The sequence below is a fragment of the Mirounga angustirostris genome, unplaced genomic scaffold, assembly GCF_029215605.1.
Source record: "Mirounga angustirostris isolate CCGP_5_RB_7025 unplaced genomic scaffold, mMirAng1.0.hap1 SCAF_7, whole genome shotgun sequence".
Classification (NCBI taxonomy): domain Eukaryota; kingdom Metazoa; phylum Chordata; class Mammalia; order Carnivora; family Phocidae; genus Mirounga; species Mirounga angustirostris.
The window spans coordinates 39,423,517-39,450,199 of record NW_026991715.1 but is presented as its reverse complement, the minus strand read 5'-3'; the positions used below and the strand labels follow the sequence as shown (position 1 = coordinate 39,450,199).

The 26,683-nt window shown below is 44.3% G+C and overlaps 1 protein-coding gene across 5 annotated transcripts in view; it reads right to left on the bottom strand.

The window, feature by feature from the left end:
- SH3RF2 (SH3 domain containing ring finger 2) overlaps positions 1 to 26,683 on the bottom strand; it is a 131,708-nt gene that overhangs the window by 38,066 nt on the left and 66,959 nt on the right. The window lies entirely within an intron of this gene.

Genomic DNA, 26,683 nt, shown 5'->3' with positions numbered 1-26,683 from the left:
AAAACTTTCTGGGGTGATGGAACTGTTCTGTATCTTGATTTTGGTAGTCATCACATGCCTTTATACTTCTGCCAGAAGTCATTGAACTGTATCCTTAAAATGGTTGAACTTAAATGTATGTGACTATAGCTCAATAAAACTGATAAAAAGTACGAATATAGGGGTACCTGGGTGGCTCAGTCAGTTAAGCGTCTGCCTTCAGCTCAGGTCATGATTTCAGGCTCCTGGGATCGAGCCCTGCTTTGGGCTCCCTGCTCAGCAGGGAGTCTGCTTCTATCTCTCTCTCTTTCTCTCTGCCCCTCCTCCCTGCCCATTTTCTCTCTCTCTCTCTCAAATAAATAAATAAAAATCTTTAAAAAGATATGAATATATTATCTAGTTGGCAGAAAAATCCAAGTAGCCTGAGCTTGACCCAGCCCAAGCCCTGGGGCTGGTCAGAGGAGGGGATAGGGATGGTTCAGCTTATTGATGGGCAGGGGCTAGCAAGCGATCCTTATGGCAGAGGGCCACCTGAATAGGAGAGAAATCAAGAATGGAAACCTATGGATCGGACACAATCTCAAGAAATAAGGCCCAAAGAAAAGGAATGAATGAATGCACAAATGAATGAATGAATGAACAAACAAATGAACAAATGAAGTGATAGGAAAAGAGAGCAAGATAAAGACAGAGGAGAGAGAAACTGGCCGGGAAGGAGGACAGACAGAACAAGACAGAAATGAATGCCCCACCTGGTAAATCGGGACAACCAGGTCGATGGCCAGCTTCTGAGGAGGCAAGTGTGTTCCTGTCACAAGACTGAGTGAACGGGCCTCTGGTGGGGGGATCAGTTGTGACCTCAGGTCCCTATGCCACAAGGGACATGCAGCCAGATGGGAGGTCTTCCAGCAACTGGTGCTTCCTGGCATAGCGTCTGGGGGCTTGAGCGGGGTCAGACAGAGGGTGCGTATTTGAGGGCGGGGTGGATATTTCTGCTACAGTGTAAAAACAGTTTTTCCTCTTTTTGGAAGGAAATGACTCATTTAAAAGAAGCTTTATCAGTAGCAGAAGAATCCACAGCTGCGTGGCTTCTGGGCGTTTCCTGGTCTTGAGGTGTTAAACGAGGCTGAGGCAGCAGGCACGGAGTCTGGCACAGCGTTGCTGCAACATTCTGCGGGCCCCAGTGCCTTCCCCAGCGGCCACCCACGGTGTGCAGAATGTGGCTCCAGCTCGGGAGTCTGGAGGGGAGGTCTAGCTTAGTATTCAGGCATGTGGGTCTAGCACTTGCCAGGGTTTGTGATTGGGGCAAGTGACTCAATTCTGTGGGTCCTCCATGTCCTCATCTGTAAAATGGGGGCAGTAATGGTAGTTGTCTCAGAGCTGTTATGAGGATTAACGAAAGTAATCCATGTAAGTTATTGAGCACACTGTCAGAGCTCAATAAATGCTACTCATTTCCATCTGGAAAGAGATTAGCTGCTGCACAGGGTGGGGATGGGGTGGGTGGGGCATCTATGTTCTTTTATGCAACAGCCCTGCACGGTCTGAACTGAAAGCAGGACCCAGGTGTGTGGTGGGGGATGGGAAGAAGCAACCCTATTCCTCCGGAGGAGAATGTCCCCAACTCTCCAAAAGCTCAGTTTGCTGTCTCCCCGCCCCCCATACCACGGCGCTCAGCTATTTCCCACAGGGCTCATGGCTTTCGGTAACTTAGTGGGCACAGGGCAACTCTCTTCCTCAAGGAGCGTGAACTACTCTGGAGCCCGTTGTTCTTCTGCATCCCCATACACCCAGGAGCTAACAAGGGCCTCGAACCTACAGTGTTCACTCAAGGTTAGGAGAAGGGCTGTATTTTAGAGACAGAAAATTAGGTATTAGGTGATAGTGTCTGTACCCACCACTACGGATAATTTGGAGTCGACTATCCAACTTTATAAAGTTAAAAACTCATTCCCTTGTACAGATTAAAAGAGTCTTAAGAGCCGCATTCAGCAATTGCAGCGTGTGGACCTTATCTGGTCCTAGCACTGGGGTTAATGCAGCGAACAAGGCAGTTAAATCCATAATTATATGAGCATGAGGTGTGCTGAGGTGGGGGAAGTTCAAGGTGCTCGGGGCGCTGCCAGGAGAGGCTTGCCTTGAGCTCCAAGAGGGTTTGTGATTGTACCCTGTAATTCCAGTGCTAACTTCTATACCATATTCATGGTCATTCTCCCCATTTTTACCAATGATGAAACTCAGATAAGAAGTTTACATGATTTCGTAGAGATGGCTGGCAAATGGGTGGTCAGGTGGACACTGGGAAGTGAGAACCCCAGAGCCCTTTCTATAGGACACCAAGGTTAACACTATTTCCTTTTTTTTTAAGATTTATTTATTTTAGAGATAGAGAGACAGAGACAGACCATGAGCGGGAGGGAGAGAAAATCTCAAGCAGACTCTGTACTGAGCATGGAGCCCAATGTGGGGCTCAGTCTCATGACCCTGAGATCATGACCTGAGCCGAAATCAAGAGTCGGACGCTTCACCAACTGCGCCACCCAGGTGCCCCAACACTTACCATTTCTATATTTCGATATGGCTAAAGGGGTCCTATATACGAGGCAGGTTTGTGCACCCTAGAAAAAAACCATCCTGCCAAATTCAGCGTTCTGTTTCTGTGCTCATGGATATGTTACATTCATGATGACTACCATCCCTGTCCAGTGCCCCATGTAATGTGGAACAGATCTGAAGGCTGATAGAATAGTGTTATTTTTTGTTCTTCTTCTTCCTTCTCTGGCAGAACCAAGGTCCCAAGAGAGTCAGGGCTCCTTCTGCCAGCCTGCTCTCCTTTCTTTCCATCTCAGTCTCTGTCAGAGCCAGCTCAGCCTGATGAGCAAGGAGTGGGCACCCAGTGCTGTGTATTTGTCCTGTGAGTAAAAACGCTGTCTGAGAAAGAGAACTCATTTATGAGTTGGCAGCAGGTCCCTTTAGGTCTACCTCAAAAAAAAAAAAAAAAAATCTTCTAAAGTACACAGATAGGTCAGCAAGGTATCTGTGAAGACTACTAAGTTTATGTCCCCTAGGTAGTCATCAAAGCCTCGAATATTCCCTGTGATCTGGCTTCTGCTTCACCTTCCTACGCTCCCTGCTCCCCCTCCCTTCTTCACTTCCTTCAGCCTTGGGTCTTTTCTCAGCTCCCTGAGCAGGTCACACTCACTTTCTGCCTCCCCTGACCTTTGCAGACCCCCCAGCCCCCATCTCTGCTCTGCTATTTTCCTTTGTTATGGAAATTTTAAATGATAAATATATTATGCATACAGATAAGTATATATAATTTTTTGTATCACTGAAAGAAGAATAATAAAACTAACACCTGTATACATACCATCCAATGTAAGAAACAATAAAAATAGAAATTGATACTGTATTGACAGGCCTCCTGCATATTCCTCCATAATCAGATCCCTGCCCCCCTTCCTATAACTACAGTGCTGAAATTGGTGTTCATCATTCCAGTGCTTTTCTATGTAATTTTACCACTGTGGCATACATCCCTAAACAACATGTTGTTTAAATTTGCCTGTTTTTGAACACGGTATGAATGGGATTCACGTTGAGCATATTCTTCTGTGAGTTGCACCTTTGGCTCAATACTACGTTTTGTGGTGGATTTTTACTGCCAGTGTGTATTTCACTGCATGCATATACCACCATTTAACCATCCTATCATTTATGTGTCATTTGGGTGATTTTCAATTTGGGGCTGTTATGAACGATGTTGCTATGAACATTCTTGTATATGTCCCCTGTGCGCCCCCGTCCCCCTGCAAGAGCTTCTCCACGATACATACCCACGAGTAGAATTGATGGGCCATAGGGTATGAGCCTGCTCAGTTTTATTAGGTAATAACAAATTGTTTCCCAGTGTGGCTGTAACGATTTACACTTCCACCAGCAGCAAATGGCAGTTCCTGTTATCCCATAATCTCGCCAGCATGTGGTAATGCCTTGCTTTTTAATACCTGTCTATGGTGGGTGTGAAATGATATCTCATGGTTTCAAATTAATTTCTCTGAGTACTAATGAGCTTGAGTTTCTTTTCAAACGTGTATGGGCCATTCTTGTGTCTTGTATGAAATGCCTGTTCATGTCCTTTGTCTATTTTTTCTCCTCAGGTTATTTATTATTTTCTTAAGTTATGGAGTTCTAATATTTTGGAGATGAATTCTTTGTAACTTGTATTTTTACTCTGTGGTGTCTTTTGATAAACTGAAGTTCTTATTTTTAATAGTGTCAAATTTACAATATATTCCCTTGTGGTTTATACTTTTAAAAAATCTTGAATATGATTTTTTTTTATCCCAAGGTCATAAAGATGTACTTCTCTATAGTCTTCTAAAAGTTTTAGTTTTCCTTTTCACATTTAAGTCTTTAATCCACCCGGAATTGATTTTTTTTTTAAAGATTTTATTTATTTTTTTGACAGAGAGAGACACAGTCAGAGAGGGAACACAAGCAGGGGGAGTGGGAGAGGGAGAAGCAGGCTTCCCGCGGAGCAGGGAGCCTGATGTGGGGCTCGATCCCAGGACCCTGGGATCATGACCTGAGCCGAAGGCAGTCGCTTAACCAACTGAGCCACCCAGGCGCCCCGGAATTGATTTTTGACAAGGGAGGAATCCAATTTCATCTTTTTTCACAAGGATACCCAATTAGCCCAATGCCATAGTTCATCCTTCCCTTCTGATCTGCAAAGCCTGCTCTGCCATAAATCAAGTCTCCATGCTATGTCTTTTTCTGGGCTCTCCAGTATGTTCCATTGGTTTAATAGGATGCCTATGTTAAATCCATGCTATCTTAATTACTACAGCTTTGAAATAAAATTTGGTATCTGATAGGGTAGGTCCTCACCCCAACCAGATTCCATCTTCTTCTTTAGAACTATCTTGGCTATTATCTTTTCTTCCATTAGAATTTTAGAATCACCTTTTGAGTTCCAAACAACCTACTGGGATTTGAATTTATAGATAAATCTAAGGGGAATCATCTTTAAGATTATTGGATCTTCCTATTCAAAAGTATGGCAAAATTCTTCATTTATTTTAGATCTAATGTCTTTCAATAAAATATTATAAATTGTTTCCAAAAAGGGCTTGCATCTCTTTTGTTGGATTTATTCCTAGAGATTTAAACAATTTAGTTGCTGTTATAAATGGTATCTTTTTTTTTTAAGATTCTATTTATTTGAGAGAGAGAGAGAGAAAGAGAGAGGGAAGAACAGGGAGGGAGGGACAAGTAGACTCCTCACTGAGCAGGGAGCCCGACAAAGGGCTCAATCCCACCACCCTCAGATCATGACCTGAGCAGATCAATAGTCGGATGCTTAACCGACTGAGCCACCCAAGCGCCCATGTAAGTGATATCTTTTTAAGAAAATATTTTCTATTTGTTTTCTTTTTAGAGTACAGAAATGTAATTAACATTTTTGTATTGATTTGTAACCAGGACTGTTGCTAAAGTCATATTTATTCCTAATATATTTTTTTCAGATTCTTCTGAGTTTTCTGTATAGACAATATTGTCCACAAATAATGACAGCTACATTTCTTCCTTTCAAATACTTAACCTTTTACTTCTTTTTTTTTGCCTTACTATACTAGCCAGGTACTCTGGGAGGGACAGTGTTGAGCACAACATATTGGGCATTCATTCTGTTCTTTTTCTAAGCTTAAGGGGAATGCCTTTAACAGTGAACCATTAGGTATGATGTTTGCTGTAGGTTTTTATAAATTACATTTATCAAGTTAAGGAAGTTCCCATTTATTCCTAGTTTGCTAAGATTTTAAAAATATATGTATAAGGAATGGATATAGAATTTTTTCAAACTTTTTTTTTCTATAGGTATAAAAAAGGTCACATGGTTTTTCTCCTTTAATCTGTTAATGTGATAAATTACATCAATTAATTTTGGAAGGTTAAATCAACCTTTCAATCTTAAGAAAAACCTACATTAATCATGACATATCCTATTTTTGTATGTTCCTGGGTTCGGTTTGCTAATACACACTTGAGGGTTTTGCATCTATGTTTAAGAGTGAGGTAGAGTTCAGATTTTCCTTTCTTACATTGTTTTCTGGTTTTGATATTAAGGATATATTAGCTCATGAAATGAGTTGGGGGATGTCTTCTTTTCTTTCTTTCTTTAGAAAAGCTTGCAAAGGGTGAAAGAATTCACCTGTAAACCTGTCAGGATCTGGGTTTTCTTTGTGGGAAGAGTTAAAAAAAAAAAAGATGTATTTATTTACTTATGAGAGAGAGAGAGAAAGAGAGAGAGAGAGCATGCAAGGATGGAGGGACAGAGGGAGAGAGAGAGAGAGAATCTCAAGCAGACTCTTTGCTGAGCTTGGAGCCCAATGTGGGGCTGGATCCTAGGACCCTGAGATAATGACCTGAGCTGAAACTAAGAGTCAGATGCTTAACCAACTGGGCCACCAGTGGGAAGATTTTAAATTTCTTTAATGTTGTAATACTATTCTAAAGGGTTGCCAACAGCTAAGTTTACCAGATGTAAAATGTTTTTCATTAATCCTGTTTGCTGAAGATACATTCCTGGTTAATTTATTTTCCTGATGGCTTCTGTTGGGAGAAAAGATGATGCTTGGAATATCTGCATAGATGCTTGGAAATTCAGGCAACATGGATCCCCATAATGTCAGTTCAAGGCCTTAGAGTCTCCAGAGTCCCACTCCTTTAGTCAAGAACAGCCCTATCTATGTAACAGTCACTGGCTGTGTGGATTTCTGTAACTCCATGAGACTCTATGCAGCCATGGCTAAGAGGATGAACTTGTGGGCTGTCTGAAGTGAGTTTGAATTCTGGCACTATGACCTATTGGCTGTGTGAAGCTTAGATTTAAATATTCTGAGTCATAGTTTCCTCATCTCTAAAAGGGGGTAGTAGACAGTCATAGCGACCTCCTAGAATTCTTGTGAGAATTCAATCAGAACATGCATGCAAAGTACTTCGCACAATGTCTGGCTGATACGAAGTACCCAGTAAATCCTCACCATTGTAACTATGATGAGATGGGAGACATACAGGACAGATTTATGAGAGGAGGATGGTGACAGGCCTATCTCACTGGGATGTATTTAAGAAGGAAATATTCATTTTCTAGGACACAAGGGCCCCCACAATAGTCCAGATTCCCTTTGAGGAAGACTCAGTGATGGGAGACTGACCATGTGTTTGGGACAGGAATTCAGGAGTCTCTTTCCTGACACTGGATTGGGCTAATCTCATGCACCCAAAGGATTCTAGAAAAGGGTAAGGTCTAGCATCTCTCTTTAGCTATGCTCTGCATTGGCTTCTTGGGACAAAGGTGAAAATGCAACCCATGCCTCAAACCACAAAGACAAAAATCCTCTTCTTTAAGCTGGGTCCTTTGGTTGGGCACAGTGACCCTGTCCCCACCACTCCCCCTTCCACTTTCTACCTCATGCTTTCCTGAGCCTAGCAGCCTGCTGCCTTGCAGGCAGGTTTTAGCACCAAAGCAGAGTCTGATGGGGTGCATACTATTAGGGCTTGTTCAAAGGCCAGGATATACCCAAACCTTAATTATAACCCTTGCCCTCCTAGTCCTAACAGTCCACTTAAGAAGTAACTGCATGGCAATAATTATAATTAAATCCTCTCACTGGGCTTCATTAAAGGCCATAAAAATTTAAACAAGCAAAGTTCCTCTTAAATTTGCTGGCACTTATTCAAAGAAGATGCTTGTTATGCATCTACTAAGGACCAAGTGCCGAGCTAGGTCTTAAGGATTGATGACAAAGGCCAGGGCTCACCAGGATGGTGCAGATGGTATGTATAAGAAATCTCTCTGTCCTACACCAGGGTCCTGCCCTCACATTTGCCAGACAAGAGCATCCCACAGAAGAGCAGTCTCTGAATATTTAGAAATTTAGAAATACTCCACTCACTTCTGATAGACTACATGTAGTTCTTAGAAAGTGGCTTTCTATGGTGAAGAGAGAAGGGCTTACAGTTCTTTCCTGAGCTAAGGAAAATGGGCCCACAGGGACAGTTGGATGGGGAGAGTAGCAGACCAAAAGCAGTCAGGAGACAAGATAGCATAATTGTGAGGAACTCTGGGTCTGCATTCAGATTTTCCCAGGCATGGCTCCCCACTTTGTTACTCTTTCATGGAGTAACCCTGGGCAAGCTATTGAACCTGCCCTCTCCTAAATTCCTTCATCTAGTTTAGTGAGGTTTGGTAGCTTTTTCTCTAAGGACTTGGCAATTTTTATGGGTCTGACTTTGGGGGAGAGAGCTGGAGAGGCAAACTGAAGTAGGACTGAGAATTAATTTTAGAAATCCCTTCTAAAGAATTTAGTGAGTCCAGAAATCAATGGACAATGTCAAATTCACTTGGCATCTTCCAAAAGTTCACTTCTTGCCATGTGTTTGTTGTCTCTTAACATTTTTTAACTTTCTCAAAGGATATCACTGCAACCATGATGGACATTTTCATTTTTTAGAAAGTCTTTTAATTTTAGAATTAGGGATTTAGAAAATAAATAAATAAATATATCTTTATTTATTTGAGAGAGAGAGCACGCTTGCTTGCAAGTGGGGGCAGGGGCAGAAGGAGAGGGAGAGAGAGAGAGAATCTCAAGCAGACTCCCTGCTGAGCACAGAGCTAGACATGGGGCTCAAATGTATGATTCTGAGATCATGACCTGAGCTGACATCAAGAGTCAGAGGCTTAACCAGCTGAGCCACCCAGCCGCCCCTCAATGGACAGTTTTAAAAAGAGCAAAAAGATAATTGCACACTGCTCCACCACATTATCAAAACAGTTGTCTTTGTTCCCTTTGAGTAAGTAAGTCCCCTCAATAAATGAAGGATTTATGATCTTAGAAAGTGTAGGATCTGGAACCCTCATAGACTGATAGCTTTTTTTGGTGGAAAGTCTGCCTTTCTCTTCTGCATTGCTATCATAGGAGACACCTGGGAAAACACCCCGTGCAGAGACTAAGCCCTCTGATGTGGTTGGTCATGTAACAATTTTTCCTTCTCATGGGATTGATAGGATGTGGCTACAAAGTCCTTTCTAAAGACAGGCTCAGGGATGTACAATGAGTGAAAAGGACTTGTGACATTTCCCAAGCCAGTGCTTTAAGCCCCTTTCTGGATAGCATGCTTGTTGTCTTTGTGATTCTGCAGAAGAGGGAAGCTTCTTCTCTTGTCTCAAATTAGATTTAAATAGTTTTGATTGGCTGCCACTGCAGACCACCCTCCCCTCCCAGAGAGCCACGCCTGTGGTACTCAGGAGGCTGAAGGCCCTTTGAGCGAGCACTCTGCTATCTTTTCCCTTTGCTCAGTGAACCACTCATGCCCAGGGCCCCAGGCTGTTTGTACAGTTGATGCATCTCAGCTTCCGGGGCACTGCATTTTACAGCAAACAGAGAGTAAAGCCTATCCAGGTGTCATGATACCTGCTAAAAAGGGATGAAGACACAGACTTGCATTCAGGATGGGATCCCTAATTTTGGTCTGTCCTTAGAACAACTGTGAAAGTATTATTTGTATCCCCAGGCTTTAGAACAATACCTCAGCACTCAATGAAGAAGGCTGGTGTCTAAACCCTTTGGGGCAGCTATGAAGAAACTTCTTCCAGTTCTCTCTTCTGTTGGTGTTAAGAATTTGCTAACACCAAACAATCAAGGTATATTTTTGGGAGAAGTTTTCCTTCTTGTTTTTTACCTTCCCTAGACGTTCCCTAACTCAGCCTCTTTTCCCAACAATGGTTTTCCACAAAGGGTGGGTGTCATTTCTCTCAAAAGAAGGCTATGTGCCATGCCCGTGGGTTTTGACTAGCAGACCTCCATTCACATTTGGAGAGCAATGATTTGGGAATGTGTGATGCCTTCCACTCAGCAAGGGTACTGAGTGTTCTGATCCCTAGGTGAGGCAACGTAAGTGTAAGGTCGAAAAGAAGGCACAGTCCCCGCCCTTAAGGGGTGTATAATCTCACTGAGATAAAATGGGGAATACCCGAACAGATTTGGGAAATCACGTAGCCACGAAGGCTAGTACTTACAGGATGCTTGCTGGGGGCCCCCCATTCCTGAGCACTCTGTCATCGCATATAATCCTCCCAACACACCAAAGGGCTCAATTCTATTACTGTCATTACCATTCCCACTTTACAGATGAGAAAGTCAAGGCAAAAATGTATTAAAGTCATTTTCCCAAGGCCATAGAGCCCACAAGTAGGCTGAGCTGGGATTCAAAACTAAAAATCCTGACGTTAGGGGCGCCTGGCTGGCTCAGTTGGAAAAGCATGTGACTCTTGATCTCCGGGTTGTAAGTTCGAGCCCCATGCTGGGTGTAGAGATTACTTAAATAAATAAACCTAAAAAAATAAAAGTAAAATAAAGTAAAAATCCCGACTTGATAGCTGGCGCTCTTAGAGCTCCCTTTGGTATGCGAAGCTGTGTGTGTATTTTGGAGGCTGGACCAAGTGACACTGGCGGGGAAGGCGGGAGGGGTCTCAGGGTGCAGGAGTCAGGGAGGGCTGGAACCCTCACGCAAGCCCTCGTTAGCTCCCTGTACCTCAGCTGCCAGGCCGAGCCAGGAAGGGTTTGTGCGGTTTCCCGGAACTCTGCAGAGATGTCTGAGAAGCGGTTTCCCAGCCACGGAGGTTCTAGGCCATACGTTTACGGCCTTCCTGAGAAGCAGGCAGCAGGATGCCAGGCTGGGCTTTGGCTCTAACAGGAGAGGACTGACCACATTGGGATAGTCACACATGACGCTCAGAGGGCCACTGGCCAAAACAAAGATGTTACCACACCCAATGTCACTTTACCCCATCACAGGCCGGATAAAATGGCTGTCCCTTATGTAATAATCACACTTTTTGTTTTTGTTTTTTTTTTTTAAAGTGCTGTGGCCAGGGGACTCAGGTTCATGCTAACTGTGTGAAATCTTGAACAATCTGAAGGCCCCTCCCCTTGGCTTTAGAACCCTAGTATGTGGGAGCTGGAAAGGACCCTGAAGATAATTTCCTTTCATTGCCTGAGCCTCAGAGAGAGGAAATGATGTGCTGAAGGTCCCATGTGCCAGGTGGTAGGAGAGTTGGGTCAGGCCCACCACTGGGAGAGGGAATCATGTCCCGGTAGCTGGTTCAAGTGGTTGGTTTACTTGTTTTCCAGACAGTGTTTCACTCATTTTCAACAAATCTTTATTGAGATTTCCATGTGCCTGTCTCTGTCCTCATGGAGCTTACTGTCTAGTGAGGGAGCAGGTGAAACCACAAAAACACACCAAACCAAAAGCGAGAAAACAAAGTATGTACTATAGAGGAAACAGAGTAACTGCAGGGACCTGCTTTAGATAGGGTACGTTCGAGTCCACGTTTTCCTCCCTGGCTAGGATGACCTTGGGCATGAATTTCACCCCAAACCAACATGTTGCCCATCCCTTGCACCCGGAATTGTGCCTTTGGGGTAGGTCCTGTTCACCTGTAGCACATGGAAGAGATGGGGCTGAGGATGCATCAGCTGAAGGTGTATTTTTTTCCATATATGGGAGGGAAGCCACAGTCTCAGAGGCATGGCTGTCTGGCTCCAAGCCCAAGGGTGCAGGTGCTTTTGTCCTTCTGGCAGAAGCCTCAGATACTAAAGCACTAAAGGATGGGCACACCCTCAGCAAGGGAGGGCATCGATGAAGTTCAAAATCCCATGGCTGGCAGGGCATGAACAAGCAAGGCAAAGTGACGAGATCAGCAGAACTTGGCAGTGACGCCCTGTATCCTCCTTATGTGGCATTTGTGAGACCCCGTAGCCGCACTCACTCGCTCACTCATAGATCCCACCTTCTTACATTCACTTATATTCTTATTTCTTTGTTTAAGCTCTCATTTTTATAAAAATTCCCTCCGTCATACACTCATTCATGTCTTCTTTCAACTAGCCCCTCAAGCTCTTAATCATTCATTAATTCATACATTTATTCAGTCTCTTGTTTAGGCTTATTGACTCACACACATTGGCACACATACATTTGCTGGGTTTCACTCGCTTCTTCACTCACACATTCTACTAACATTTACCAAACACATCTCGTGTCAAGCTCACCTGGGCTTACCCTGGAGGGGTCAGAGGGCATCAGTTACCCTGTCCTTATGGAGTTACTGGCCATAAGGCAGCTTTTAGGTAAATCCCAAAATGAGGTGTGAAATGACAGATGCGCACCTGGAGGCACAGATCAGTTATTGTGGGGGTTCAGGTGGTGCCCTCTTAGGCATCTGGGGACCCTTCTTCCCTGCAGTGCCAGAGGTGACCAGATACATATGGTCTCACAAAGGCATTAAGGACCTCAGAAGTTGCTAGACCAGTGGGTATTTGCATTTTAGAGGAGGAGAGAGGGAGCAATGTTTTAGCCCAGGGGTCGGTAAACATTCTCTGGTAAAGGGTCAGATAGTAAATACTTTAGGCTTTGTGGGTCTCTGTCACAGCTACTCAGTGCGGCCACAGATAAAACATAAAGAGCATGGCTGTGCGCCAACAAACCTTTAGTTTGGGACACTGAAAATGGAATTTCATAGAATTTTTACATGTCATGGAGTATTATTCTTCTTTTGATTTCCCCCCATTTAAAACTATAAATACTGGGGCACCTGCCTGGCTCAGTCGGTGGAGCATGTGATTTTTGATTTTAGGGTTGTGGGTTTGAGCCCCACGTTGGGTATAGAGATTACTTAAAAAATAAAATCTTAACAAAAAAATAACACTGTAAATACCATTCTTAGATTATGGGCTGTACAAAACCAGGCTATGGGCTGCATTTGGACTGTGGGCTGTAGTTTGCCGATCTCAGTTTAGCTCAAAGAATGAATGAACCATGGCTAGGTGCCAGGTGGTGGAAACAGTTTGGGGTGGATAGTCCTTCTCCCCATGGCGGCATTCTCTCCTCACGTAGAGTGATGAAAGCCCAGCAAGCATGTCATGCCAGGCAGAGGGAATGTGACTTTGAAAGGCAGTCTCCAACCTCATTAATGTTCCTGCGCACTTGAAACTGACGGAGGAGAATGACTGAACCAATGAGCTCTCTCCCTGACCCAGTATGTGCTAGTTCACATGTTTAGGGGTTGCCTCCCAGTGCTTGCCAGGACTTGGCACATAAGAGGGACTCAGTAAATCTTTGTGGCAGGCACACCATGCTTGTGAACAGGACCACAAAGGCAGTGAGCCTTCTGTAATCTGTGCCAGCTCAGGTCAAGGCAGAGGTGGTGGGGAAAGGCCTAAGAGCAGAGTTAGGGAGCCTGATCTGAGCCTAGCTGGTTGGGAATGATTGGTTCAAGTTTCTGACTCTGCCCTCTGTGTCCTCAGGGTTGCCCCAGACTCAGCCGTGAGAAAGTACATCTTCCCTAGCTGAAGTGTCTGGAAACAGACAAACTGGTGTTTGCAATATTCTTTGCATATGTAAGCAGGTTTCATTATGCATCTAGTTGTGCAATTTACCACCAGGGCTTGATTGTTTTGGACTGGGAAGAGAGGATGAAGGATGGATATTGTATCTCCCAAATTTTATGCTTTGAAATATTATAAACATTTTTTTCTCTAAAAGAAAATGGCCTATTCCTTGTAAGTTTCCCTTTTCTTTTTTGAGAACACTGTTCCTCATCAAAAATAAAATTCATGAAGCATTAACAAAGGGTTTCAATAAGGGCCCATATCTTGCTTTTCCATGGGAATCATCTAAGAACATGCCCCTTCTGTAGAAATCCTCATCTGTGAAGAAGACTTGTTTGTCAGCATGAGCTGAAAGGATATAGCACAGTTGCTTATTTGCTGAATAAACCCAGATGTACCCCTAGCCTAGTGTAGTCCCCAGATCATGCCAGAGAGGAAGATACAGAATCACTGAATCTTGGATTATGGGCCTGTACGTGATGGCAAACTCATGGCATTTCCTATTCCTGGGTCCATAACAGATACTGCTAGTCAATCCCATCCTTCTTCCCAACTGAGCCTGGTTCCTGCCCCAGAATCACTCCTAAATTAAGTCAGCATGTGAGAAGTCCCACTCTAGTGGCTTGGGTGGGCAAAGAGCAGGGGCTTGGAGGAGAGTCAGACCCAGGTTCTGACCCAACCCTGAAATGTAATTGCTGAGGAACTTTGAATTAGTTCCTTAGCCTCTCTGAGCCTCAGTTCTTCCACTGAAAATGGAAATAATAACATCTCTCCACAATATCCAGAGGCCAAGATGTATGTAAGACCCTGGCACCAGGTCTCGCACATGCTACCCGCACCATAAAATTAGCTTCTTTCCTTTTCCGTTGAGCAGTGTGGCAAGGGGACCTGTTCCAGCAATCTACGCGATATACAGGTCCCTCCCATTGCTCCAGCCGGGACACCTTAATCTCTGTTTGCACATTCCAGTGACGGCACTGGCACATCTACCCGTCCCACGTTTGGAAAGTTCCAGGTTTCTCCAAGGCCCTTATACTGTTGGCCTGTGTTTGGAAAGAGGGGTCTGCTGTGGCGACCCAGAGGGGCATTTACCTCGCACACGTCTGATGTTAGCTGCCATTTATTGTGCATTGACTCTGTGCCAGGCCCTGGCTATGTCCTTTACCTCACTTATTACCAGCTAGGGCTGATCTCAACCCTGGGGGCCATTTGACAATGTCTGGAAACGTTTTTCTTGCCACAGCTGAGTGGTGGGTGCTGCCGGCATCCAGTGGGCAGAGACCAGGGATGCTGCCCAGCCCCGACAGTGCGCAGGTTCCCTCCCACAACGAGGAATTACCTGGCCCAAAATGTCAACCGTGCTGGGGCCAAGCTCTCCTGTCTGTGAATATCTCACTCAGGGCTCTAACACGTCTATGTGGAAGGCGCTATCCGTTTTACCACTTTAAGACGCAGAAACTTGAGCCCTTGCATTGTTGAGCCACATGGCCAAGGTCACTGTGCCCTTAAGGGATATCATCGCCCCACATGTCGCCCTCTGCTGTCCTCCTCATGTCCGACTGTTGCCCTGCACAGTCGCCTTCTCTTGCCCTTCTATGCTATGCTGCTGGTTCTGTGAGGGGAGAGCGCGCGAGGGAGCATGCCTGCACATGAGTCGCGGCCCTGCTGGCCTCGGCCACCAATTACCCCTGCGTCTGGCTCCCAGAGCTGAAGAGTTTGGGCTCAAACGTCCGAGGTGCAAGCCCGGCTGCTCCCTCTTTCAGCTGGGCAGAGCTGGGCCCCCGGAGTGGCTCACCTGCCAGGATTAATTGGGCGAAGTGATGATGTCAAGTTTAGCTTCTCGCTGGAGAAATGCTGACTCGAGGAAGCAAGCGGAGCAGCAGGGCTCATTACTGAACCTGCTGTGGTCACCAGAAACCAGCGAGGCCTCTCCCCAGAGGACCTCGGGGAGCTCGGGCCGGGCAGGGAGCCGAGGAGGACAGGTGTGGCCGCGCACTGGGAGTGCTGGCATTTGCCGCCTGACTTCTGGAGAAAGGGAACTGGGCTGCGGGGGCGGAGGTGAGGTGCTTCTGGGGCCTTGTTTCACCTGTTTGTTTTTTGGTGAGCTCCATGCCCACTGCGGGGCTTCGACTCACGACCCCGAGATCAAGGGTCACACACTCTGCTGACGGAGCTGGCCAGGTGCCCCGCTTCACCTGCTTCTTTAACTTGGCTGCCTCTGTCATCCTTCAGTCTCGCCCTGAAGATCACTTCGCCTGACCTCGCAGATGAGGTGGGCCCTCCCTGACAAACTCCCTTCATTCCCCATCCGTAACTCACAGCACTTCACACACTCGCAGTCTTGTAATCAAGTATGCATCGTCCTCAGTTTCCCACTGGTCTTCCCCGCTAGCCTGCAGGTTCGTTAAGAATAGGGACCATGTCTGTCTCGTCCACCATATCGTGTGTGCCTGGTGCTTGGGAGGCACCCAGAAATTCTTTGTTGGCTGCTTCATTGATGGGCTGTGAGCAGCTTGGGCAACTACCCAGGTGAGGATGGGGCTCACAGAAAAAGCTGAAAGGTACATGCAGAAGATGGTGGACAGACAGCCCTGCCTCAGTCTCCACCCTGGTCTCTTTTGTCCAAAGCCTTTCTTCCTGGAGTCATTTTTGGTTTCCCTCCCATGGGTTCCCCTTGGGATTACAGGGTCTGAGCTGGGCATGTACAACTGCCCCAGGAGCCCCCTAGATATAAACCAAAAGTCAGTCCCTTCTCTTCTTCTGAAATTGTCACTGCTTATCAAGGGAGCAGAGGGGCTTTTGGAAGCCTCTATGCTGCGAGGCAGGCTCCAACAGATCATCCTCTGAAGTATGTGGCTCGTGAATGTCATTCTCAGCGAGGCCCGGGGATGGGGGATGGTTACAGCTTCCTGACTTGACCCAGCATTAATAACAGAGGGAACGTTTATTGAGCTATTTACCACTGCCAAACCCTGGCCAGTATGTCATATACATGTACTGCCTTGTTTTATCCTCATAGCAATCTTATGGGGTTAGAAAAAAATTACCATGAGTTCCATTTCATGGCTGGAACAACTGAGGCCCAGAGAGATTATGTAACTTGCCCAATGTTATACTGCTCAGTAAGAGGCAGAGTGAGAGTTTCATCCCGGATCTGGCAGTCCCCAAAGCCCACATTTTCTCACTATAGTGCCTGGGCTGAGAAACATTGCTAGAAAGCTCTGCCTCAGAGAAGTCTACCTGACACCTGCTGGGGCTGAGAAAGCTTTGTAGTAGGCAGAAAGGATGCAGGTCTCTTGTGTGATGGTGTGCTTGAGCACAAGGAGGGATCACAACAATGACCATCATGAACTAAATAGAGGAACAGGTTTTCATGGCGTTACCTAGCTTCCAAATGTGCTCTTAATGAATTAAGCAACATAATACTCTGCCAGATGAGTTTTGTTCTTTCACCTAGAAAACAAGGAAGCTGGGATCTGGAGAGGCAAAATGCCTCACCCAAGGCCATGCAGCTGATGTGTAGGAGCACTCAGATCAGATTCTCTGTGGCCTAACTGGGCCGTGATGGCACGTCCAGTGATGATGGCACCTTTCTTATGCTAATAATGGCTACCGCCACCTGGGACTGTAGGACCCAAGGATGAGACGTTAAATGATATATGATTCTGTCCTAATTCTGTCATAAACGGCCATTATTTCACTTAAGTGTTTTTGGAAGACCTTGAGTCTGTCATAGAAGTACCTTTTTTCTGCCAGTTTTCTTATGTATAAAATAAGACAAGATCACCCCCATATCTGCTAGTAGTTGTGAAAAATACACCTTAGGAAATTCAGCTCAGGAGGGACATCAAGATTTTTGAAGATGTTTGGCTCATTGCCTGCTTTAAGTCAGGGGTTCTCCTCAGTCACACAAATGATGCTATAGTCTCAAAGGTCTGCTTGGAGGAAAGAAGGTAGTTGCAATGACTCTGCATGGAAGGACCCACCCATTTTGCAGATGAGGACACCACGGCTCAATGGGTATGGTACTCAGTTAAATGTCACTTAGGTATTAGATGGCAAAGCTATGGCATGAAGCTTTGCCTGACTCAAAGCCTTTTTGTTTATACTAAGCTGCCTTCCTCTATAGGGAAGAATAAAAACCAAACCCAAACCCAACAGTAACAGGTTCCATAGGCTCCTTCAGTATTCATTATATTCACGTATTCATTTTCTCACAGCCTATGTGATGGGAGAGACTTCTCCTTGGAACTCATGAAATCCTTCATGTTCTGATTTATGTTCTGTTCCTCTTCTGGACCCAGGAGTATATACTCAAGTATATGAACCCAAGTTTGAGAAAATAAAGTCAACACTCATTCCCACATTAATCCTTTCTTTTCCAGGCTGAACAGACCTAGGTCTTTTCTCCTGGTCTTAGCCCAGGGGTGGGAAGCAGACCTCAAGAGGGGCGGGAGGGTGAGCACGCCGCTGAAGAGACCCGGATGCTGAGGCTGGCCGGAGAACGTGATAAGGATGTAAACAGGAAGACTGGCACAGGCAGGCACGGGGAGATTAGCCCAGCTGGCAGCGGCCAGTGGAAAAGGGTCGTAGCAGTTCAGTGATGGCAAGCACGTCAAGAGAGAAGGTGGTGAGAAACGAGTCTTGTCTTTGAGCTAGGGAAATGCCCAGGAACAAACAAGGAAGAGAAAGAGAGAAAAACAGAGACAGAGACAGAGGGATATAGTGGTGGAGGCGGGAACTTCGGATTGCTCAATATATGCTGAGCACCTACGATATACAGGTTTGGAAATCTGTGAAATAATGTAGGTATGACTCACAGTATAGCATCTTACACATAATCAGCCCTCAGAAAGTAGTAGTCGGTCTTGTAGAAGAATTGCAGCTTACAACAATTTAGGAAGAATGATAGATTTGGAATGTCACCATTTGCAACCCCAAATGAATGTTCATGAATGGCACCCCAAACCATTAGGTGAAATGCTGATGGGGAATCGATTTTAATGCAAAATGAGAGACATTCTTTTTTTCATGTAAAAGAATGAATTTGGATCCTCACAACATATACAAAAATCAACTCCAAGTGCATCATACCTAAATGTAAAACTAGAAAACTCTTAGATGAAAATGTAGGGTAAATCCTGGTGAACTTGGATTAGGAATGGATTCTTAGATATGACACCAAAAGCACAAGCAACGAAGGAAAGAATAGATGAATTGGACATCATTGTTAATTAAAACTTTTGTGCTTCCAAGGACACCCCCGGGAACATGAAAAAGCAACCAAAGAATAGGAAATAAATTGTGCAAGTCATATATCTGATAAGGGACATGCACCTGGCATATATGTACATAAGTACAGAATTCTTAAACTCAGTAATAAGATAAATGACCCAATTAAAAGATACAGCAAAGAATATGAATAGACAGTTCTCTAAAGAATATACATATCCATTAAACACACAAACAGATGCTTAGCCATCAAGGAAATGCAAATCAAAACCACAACGGATACCACTTCATACCCACTAAGATGGCTATAATAAAAAAGACAGATAATGAAATAAGTGTTGGTGAAGATGTAGAGAAACTGGAACCCTCATAAGCTATTGGTGAGAATATAAAATGGTGCAATCATTTGGGAAAAGAGTTGGCAGTTCCTCAAACAGTTAGACATAAAGTTACCATATGATCTAGTAATTCCACTCCTAGTTATATAACCATATGAAAACATGTGCCCACACAAAAACCTGTACACAAATGTTCACAGCAGGATTATTTATGATACTAAAAAGCGAAAAAAAACCCAGATGTCCATCAACTGATGAATGGATAAACAAAATGTGGTATATCCACAGAATACTCAACACAATGGAATGTTATCAACCATAAAAAGGAATGAAGTATTGACACCTGCTACAACAGATGAACTTTGAAACATAATGCCAAGTGAAAGAAGCTAGCCACAACCAACCAGATACTGTGTGATTCTGCTTATATAAAATGAGCAGAACAGGCAAACCTATAGAGACAGAAAGTAAATGAGCGTTGCCTCGGGCTGAGTTGGGGGGTGGAGGGAAATGGGGGGTAAGGGGGTGATGGCTAAGAGGTGTGGGGTTTCTTTTTGGAATACAGAAAATGTTTTATGGTAATGGATGCACAACTCTATGAATATATTATTAAAAGCCAATGAATTGTACACTTAAACAAGACAAAAACCGAAAAAAGAAGTACTTAGCGCTATCTATGAGGTATTCTTGCCAAAGTCAAGCCTGAAGCTGATTAAGCCTCTAGACCTAAATACCAGTTTACAGAAAGCACAGGAGAGAGGAATGTGTTAAACACTGCTGTGAAGATGCAACTGGCAATACCCAGAATGCAAAAATCCAACAAGACAAACTACCTGGCTTCTTCAACACATGCATGGCTAAGGACAAAACAAGGAGAGAGAGGGAACTTGGAATAAAAGAAATCTAAGAGACGTATCAACCCTATACAAAGTGTTTACCTCATTTGGATGCCATATAAACAAATCAACTGTAAAAAAAATTTATAAGGCAAATATGGACATTTGAACACTGGCTGAATATTTAATGTTTTTAAGAAATCACTGCCCATTCATGATGTAATGAGCACTGGGTATTATATAAGACTGATGAATCACTGAACTCCTCTGAAACTAATAATACATTATATGTTAATTAATTGAATTAAAATTAAAAAAAAGAAACACTGCCCATTTTCTAATGTGTGATAATGGTATTCTGGTGATGTTAAACTCTTAGAAAAAAATACTAAAATTTGTAAAGAGATACAGAGATACGTGTGGATGAAATGATAGGATGTCTAAGCTCTGCTTCAAAATAACCCAGTTGGGGAGCAGGTTCATGGGTGGGGCTGTAACTGAAGTCCGACTGGCCCATGAGGGGATAATCACTGATACTTGGTGTTGTGTACGTGAGGGTTCATTATACTCTTCTCTCTACTTTTACATATGTTTAAAATTTTCCATTATAAAAAGTTCAAAAACATGTACAGCATAGTGACTGAAGAGAAATCTAGCAGCTGACATCTAAGAAATTTTGACTGCTAAAATATTTAATAATAACAATAATTAAGGTGCTAGCCAAGTACTTTACAAGTACTTTACGTTACCTCTTCGGATTTTCCCAACAATCTTTTGAGGTAGAGGTTACTCCTGTTCCTGATGGAACCCTAAGCTCAGAGTGGCTACTGACCCACCCCAAGTCTCACCATTGAGATGGGGAAGGGGTGTCTGGGTCCAAGGCCAGAGGGATTTCTTCTGTACAAAACACCTTCTCTCGGAGCTCGTGATAGCTCTTGACCCGGTGGGGTCTGGCGGAGTAGGGGGCGGCAGACGTGCTGTGACCCTACCCTGTGTCTTTTCTTATTGTCAGGTGTCCACCAGGAAACTCGTGCTCAGGTGTTACTGATAATTCATGAGAAGTTTAAGGGGCTGTCTCCAGCCAGGGGTACACGCTTGAAAATTTAACAAACATATTTCAAGCACCTAGTAGGCTCCACAGAAGGCACTTTGGGGCAGATGATGATGACATGGGACAAAACGGTTTGAGCGGACAGCTAGCTACTGAATGGAGCCTTCCCACTTTTCTAGCCACAACTCTCTGGGATCACCCCAGTCAGTTCAAGAGTGCTTTGATAACTTCATTTATGAGGAGGGATTTGCTGAGTGAAAACTGGAAAGATGGAAAATTTATATTGGGAGATATTAACATAAGACTATAAGCACAGGATAAATCTATTTCTGTAAATTACCTTAGAAGGAGGGTTAGCTAGAATCTTAAGCATAAATTAGTACTGAGACTGTTTCTAAAGAAAGAAATTAACCATTTTAAAAAAGATTTTATTTATTTATTTGACAGAGAGAGAGACAGCAAGAGAGGGAACACAAGCAGGGGGAGTGGGAGAGGGAGAAGCAGGCCTCCCACGGAGCAGGGAGCCCGATGCGGGGCTCGATCCCAGGACCCTGAGATCATGACCTGAGCCGAAGGCAGACGCTTAACTACTGAGCCACTCAGGTGCCCCAACTTTTTTTTTTCTTAAAGATATTATTTATTTATTTGAGAGAGAGAGAGAGATAGTGAGAGAGAAAGCATGAGCAGGGGGGAGAAGGAGAAGCAGACTCCCCGCTGAGCAGGGAGCCTGACGTGGGGCTCGATCCCAGGACCCTGGGATCATGGCCTAAGCAGAAGGCACTCAACCACCTGAGCCACCCAGGTCCCCAGGAAAAAAATTATCTTAATACTAAGTAAAAACCATCTCTCATGGCAGTCCTGAGTACCATAAAGTCAGTCTGAGAAACTCCCATGAAAGGATCTGGACTTATAGTTCAAGCTCATAAAAGTTACTTTATTCAGATACAGGATTCAAATATAGGATTGAAAGGAAAGTCGGCCTTACAGACTTCAGAATTCCCCAAGGTCTGTGACAGCTCATCTTCACAGGAGCCCAGGAAGGATGCCTGGACTTGTCATTATCATCCTGGGATGGGATGGAGGAGGCATGGGGGAGGGAATCATTCCTACCCTGACTTCTGTGACCTGCCATTTTCCTCTCTGTCTCATCTCTTCTGTTTTCTGGGTAATCAGAAGAAGGGATAGGGATTGGTAATTATTTTAAAAAGTCAGACGTCTCTGACTTTGTTTTTAATTCTGGAGGCAAAAAGTGTTATTAGAAATCTTTACTGGGGTTTTGGAAAGTCAGCAGTAACATAAATGAACAAAACACCATCCCCGCCCTTAAGAAGTATTCAATCTTGGTGAGCATGGTGAGAAGATATACGTGTGGTATTGATAGTGCAAAGAAGAATGTTATAACTCTAGTATAAACAATATGCTGTGAACACAGGGGGAGATATTAATTCTGCGGGGAGAACTGGCAAGAAGTTCCTTGAAGAAATGGTATGCATATGGGCCTTCGGTATGTGGGTATGATTGTGACAGGTGAATACACCAAAAATAAATTCCAAGAGAAATAGCCTTTAATTTAATCATCAAACATTTGTTCACTGCCCATAATAATGCCGGCACTATGCCAGGTACAAGGACAAAAAGCAGAGAGGTGGCCTAGTATATACATATTGTGCTTAGAAATGTCAAGTAAATCGGGACGCCTGGGTGGCTCAGTTGGTTAAACGACTGCCTTCGGCTCAGGTCATGATCCTGGAGTCCCGGGATCGAGTCCCGCATTGGGCTCCCTGCTCGGCAGGGAGTCTGCTTCTCCCTCTGACCCTCCCCTCTCTCATGCTCTCTCTATCTCATTCTCTCTCTCAAATAAATAAATAAAATCTAAAAAAAAAAAAAAACGTCAAGTAAATCACTGCAACTTTTGTGTGTGCACACTTGTGTGTGTATATGTGCACGTACATGCATACATTTTCATGCGGGTGTGTGTGTGTGTGTGTGTGTGTGTGTGTGTAGTGGGTATGGGGATCTGGGAGTGCTGGAAGGGGGACTGTAGCCAGATCATGGAGGGTCTAGAATGCCTTAACTTATTTAGGGGAGCGAGCACAGGTCTGCCCTCAAATCCTGGCTCTGTTTCTCACTGTGAGACTTCAGGCAAGTTACCTAATCTTTCTGTCCCTGGGTTTTCCTAGTTGGTAAAATGGGCATACAAGCACTATCCTGAACAGTTGTGACGATAGTCAGAATGTCTGCAAATCATCATTATGGTTTCTGACTTTCAGTGGCCACTCAATAAACAGCAGGTATTACTTCTTCTGTGGTCTGTAGGGAATGACTGGCAGTTTGGGCAAGAAAAGCAGCTGAAATGGATTTGGGTTTTCAAAGAAGTTGTGATAGAGGCCATGATTGGAAGAATGGGTGGGGGTGAAGGGGTGGGTGGGGTGAGGTGTGGTGATTGAGTCTGAGCTCTGGGAGACCAGGGAGGAGGCTGAAACAATGGTCTAGGCAAGAGATGAGGACCCAAACGAAGACACTGGGATAGAATGGACAGAAGCTATAAAACTATTCAGGGGGCAAAATGAGCTTGCTGACTAACTGGATGTAAGAGGTGAGGGAAGGAGAAAACTCTGGAATGATGACAGGCTTTCTAGTTATCCAGCAGTTCCACTAACCTGGACCTGTGGTACAGGAAGGGGGCAAGCTGAAGGAGGGGGGTTGGGGGACAGGTAGTGGTGGGGGAGGGGAGGAATGGGGGGTATACTGAGGGACCAGAACCTCTTAGGAAGCCCGGTGTTAGAGAAAACAAGAATGCCTCATTGTTCTGTGAATGTGGGAGAAACGCGGCAAGCAGCCTCCACATCGTGAACAAGTGAATTTCAGAATCTCTAGGGTGGGTCTGGCAATTGTGACTTCCACTGCTGAAGGATTTTTTTCTAACTTGTGTCCCATGCAGTTGACTTTCTCCTTCTAAGGCATCCCTTCTCAGTGCAGACCTAGAGATCATCTTCAGAACTCTCCCAAAGGCCAACTCCATGGGTTCCAGTCCTCCTGCTTAACCTCCTCCACCACAGTTTCCCAGAGAACCTACTCAGCCTCTTCAGGTCTAATCCTGAATTGTTTTCAAGTACAGTTGTATTTAGTGCAAAGTTCATCCTTGAGGTCATTTCCTGACATTCTAGCCAAATGTGTCAGGTGGTTTCCCACAGGTGAGAAGACACAACAACAACAGGAAAACAAAATTCCTTGCTCTGGCCTCTCTTTTCATACACTTCTGTGAACATAAAACGGGTATCACTTATCATACATGGAAGATAACCCATCAGACAATATGATAAAAATGTTCAGTGTTATTCAGTTCAGAGATGGGCAATAGCTTGCCTCAAGCCCTGGCCCTCAGGCCTTGCTCTTTCCTCCTTCCAGAGGCTGATTATTAGCAAGCACCAGCACCAAACTGGGACCTTCCTAATATCATCCAGGGGCTTGGGGAAAATTGGAAAAGCAATAGCTTTCTCAGTCTATAGGTCTGTTGTTACACTCTGAGTCCCTGTCCTGCTAGAGTCAGTGTGGGTACCAGCAGGCCCTTGTCCCATGTTAGGAAGCCCTAACTCCACTGCAGTCAGTCATTTTTTTGTGTCCCTGCTAGATTGGGAGTTCCTTGATGACAAGAGCTTACTCGTGGTGACTTCAGCAGCATATGCGATGGTTGGACACAGCTGATAGTTCATAAAGGAACAAAGTGATAGTAAATGAAAACCTTTAGGTGTAAAAGACTTAGGACAAATTCTTTACTGGAGAATGGGGTGGCCAGGGAAGACAGTGCTGGAGGGCCTGGGAGTCAAAAGGGAGTCTGGTGAAGAGTCTGAGAGGAGGGGGGCTACAGACATCCAAGATGAACTACACTGACATCCTAATAGCGTTGCCTGATGACGTCTCTGTTGATGGCACAGTAGAGTGACAAGAGTGTATGTTCGAGAATCAGACAATTCTAGGGTTAATCCAGACTCTCACTGTTTACTGATTACATGAACTATGACCATATTATTTTGGGGGAACCTTAATTACCTTGCTGTATAGTGGTGATAATACCTCCCCTACAAAGGCTCTTACCATCTTTTGGGATAGAGGGCAGGATTTAGGAGACCAGCAGCGAATAAAGACTTTGCTATCAGAGGATATCATCCTATCTATTTCTCTATCATCAATCATATTAGTCTCAGTAAGTGTTCAAGGTTATTGCTGTTGTTCTTGTTGTATTGGTAGTAGAATCCCCAGCACTCATTATGGTCGCTAGCATGCTGTAAGCACTCAACAGACGTTTATTGGTTGAAAGAGTTACGCTGACCTGTGTGAGCTTTCTACAGGAAACTATTCCTCCTCCAGTTTTCCCTGATTATATGTCACCACCATCTCCTAGATGTTTAAGTCAAAACTCTTGATTCCTTGATTTGGAGTGCCTACTAGGACTAGGCACTGTGCAGGGTGGTGGGATGGGGAAGGTAAGGGAAGCTTGAAAGGATGTTAGAGAAAAAAGGAAGCCAAAGAACTTGTCATTTGCTCAATTTTTTACTTTTTTTAGATGTAGCTTATAAGTGAAGCCTTAATGTTTTTTACAACACCTGGGCAAACATGTAGAAATACTTATAATCCACAGCCATCTGAATCGAGAAAGACTATCAATACTGTGCATAGGTTCCCTGGGAATAGGATATGCAAATGCCCTACTTTGGAATTCTCACCATCCGTGAAGACTAGGAAGAAACATTATTTATTTATTTTTTTTATTAAAAATTTTTTTTTGGGAGGGATACTATTTATTTTAAATCCTACTGGGATTCTCTACTCTGGTCCAGCCTCCAGGAGAGGTAAATGACTGGAAAGAAGAATTATAAAGGCACATGAAAAGTGACTCTTGGCTAAATCTTCTGGGAAACCAACTTACAGCTGAGTGAGCTTGCTTATATCCACTGAGTGTGGGCTGTACTTTCTATATCTATCTCTCTCTATAAAAAAATGGCTTCAGAAAAATTCAGTTAGTCTTTGGCTTAGTTGTAAGTCACTAGGCCCCTCATTTTAGAGAGAGAGAGAGAGAGAGATAGAGAGAGAGAGAGTGTGTGTGTGTGTGTGTGTGTGTGTGTGGTGGAGCGAGAATTTTGGGCAAAAGCGTGTACGTACTTGTAAAAAAGCATTTGGAATGTGTGTGTAGGAAGGGAACTTTATGGTTCTTTATGTAAGGAGAGAGTACGTGGAGGGGAAGATGTATTTGTGTGTGTGTGTGAGTGTATGTTGTGCAGGTGGTGGGCTGAAGTACATGAGCAGTCAGCCTCTTAGAGATCCAGACAGTGGTGTAAGATACAAAATGTCGTAGATGGAGATTGTTTTCGTTTCAGACCAGCACACGGGTCTTTGAGAAGCCCTTGACTTTCTCCTCCTCCTTGTCTTGTTAAAGAGGGATTAGAGTCCAATTAAGTCCTTTAATCCCAAGGTAGAGATTCATGTTTTAAAACAGGATTTACAGCTTCAAAAAAAATACATCAGTGCAAGTTGAAGTTTGTCTTTTCAAGTTGCCACCTGCATGGTTCCAAAGAGTGTTTTCAACAGAATTCCCAACATGCAGTTGTTCTTAATTACTTTGCCTCATACCTCCAGTCCTTCATCTTTCAAAGCATCCTTCAACCTAAATAGCCACATGCTGTTAGAAGTACTTCTGCTTCTGGATTGCCACAATCGCCACTTGGCTTATCTCCCTTCAGTTGGCAATTCAGTGTTCGGGCTTAATAATAATAGTATTAAGAGCTA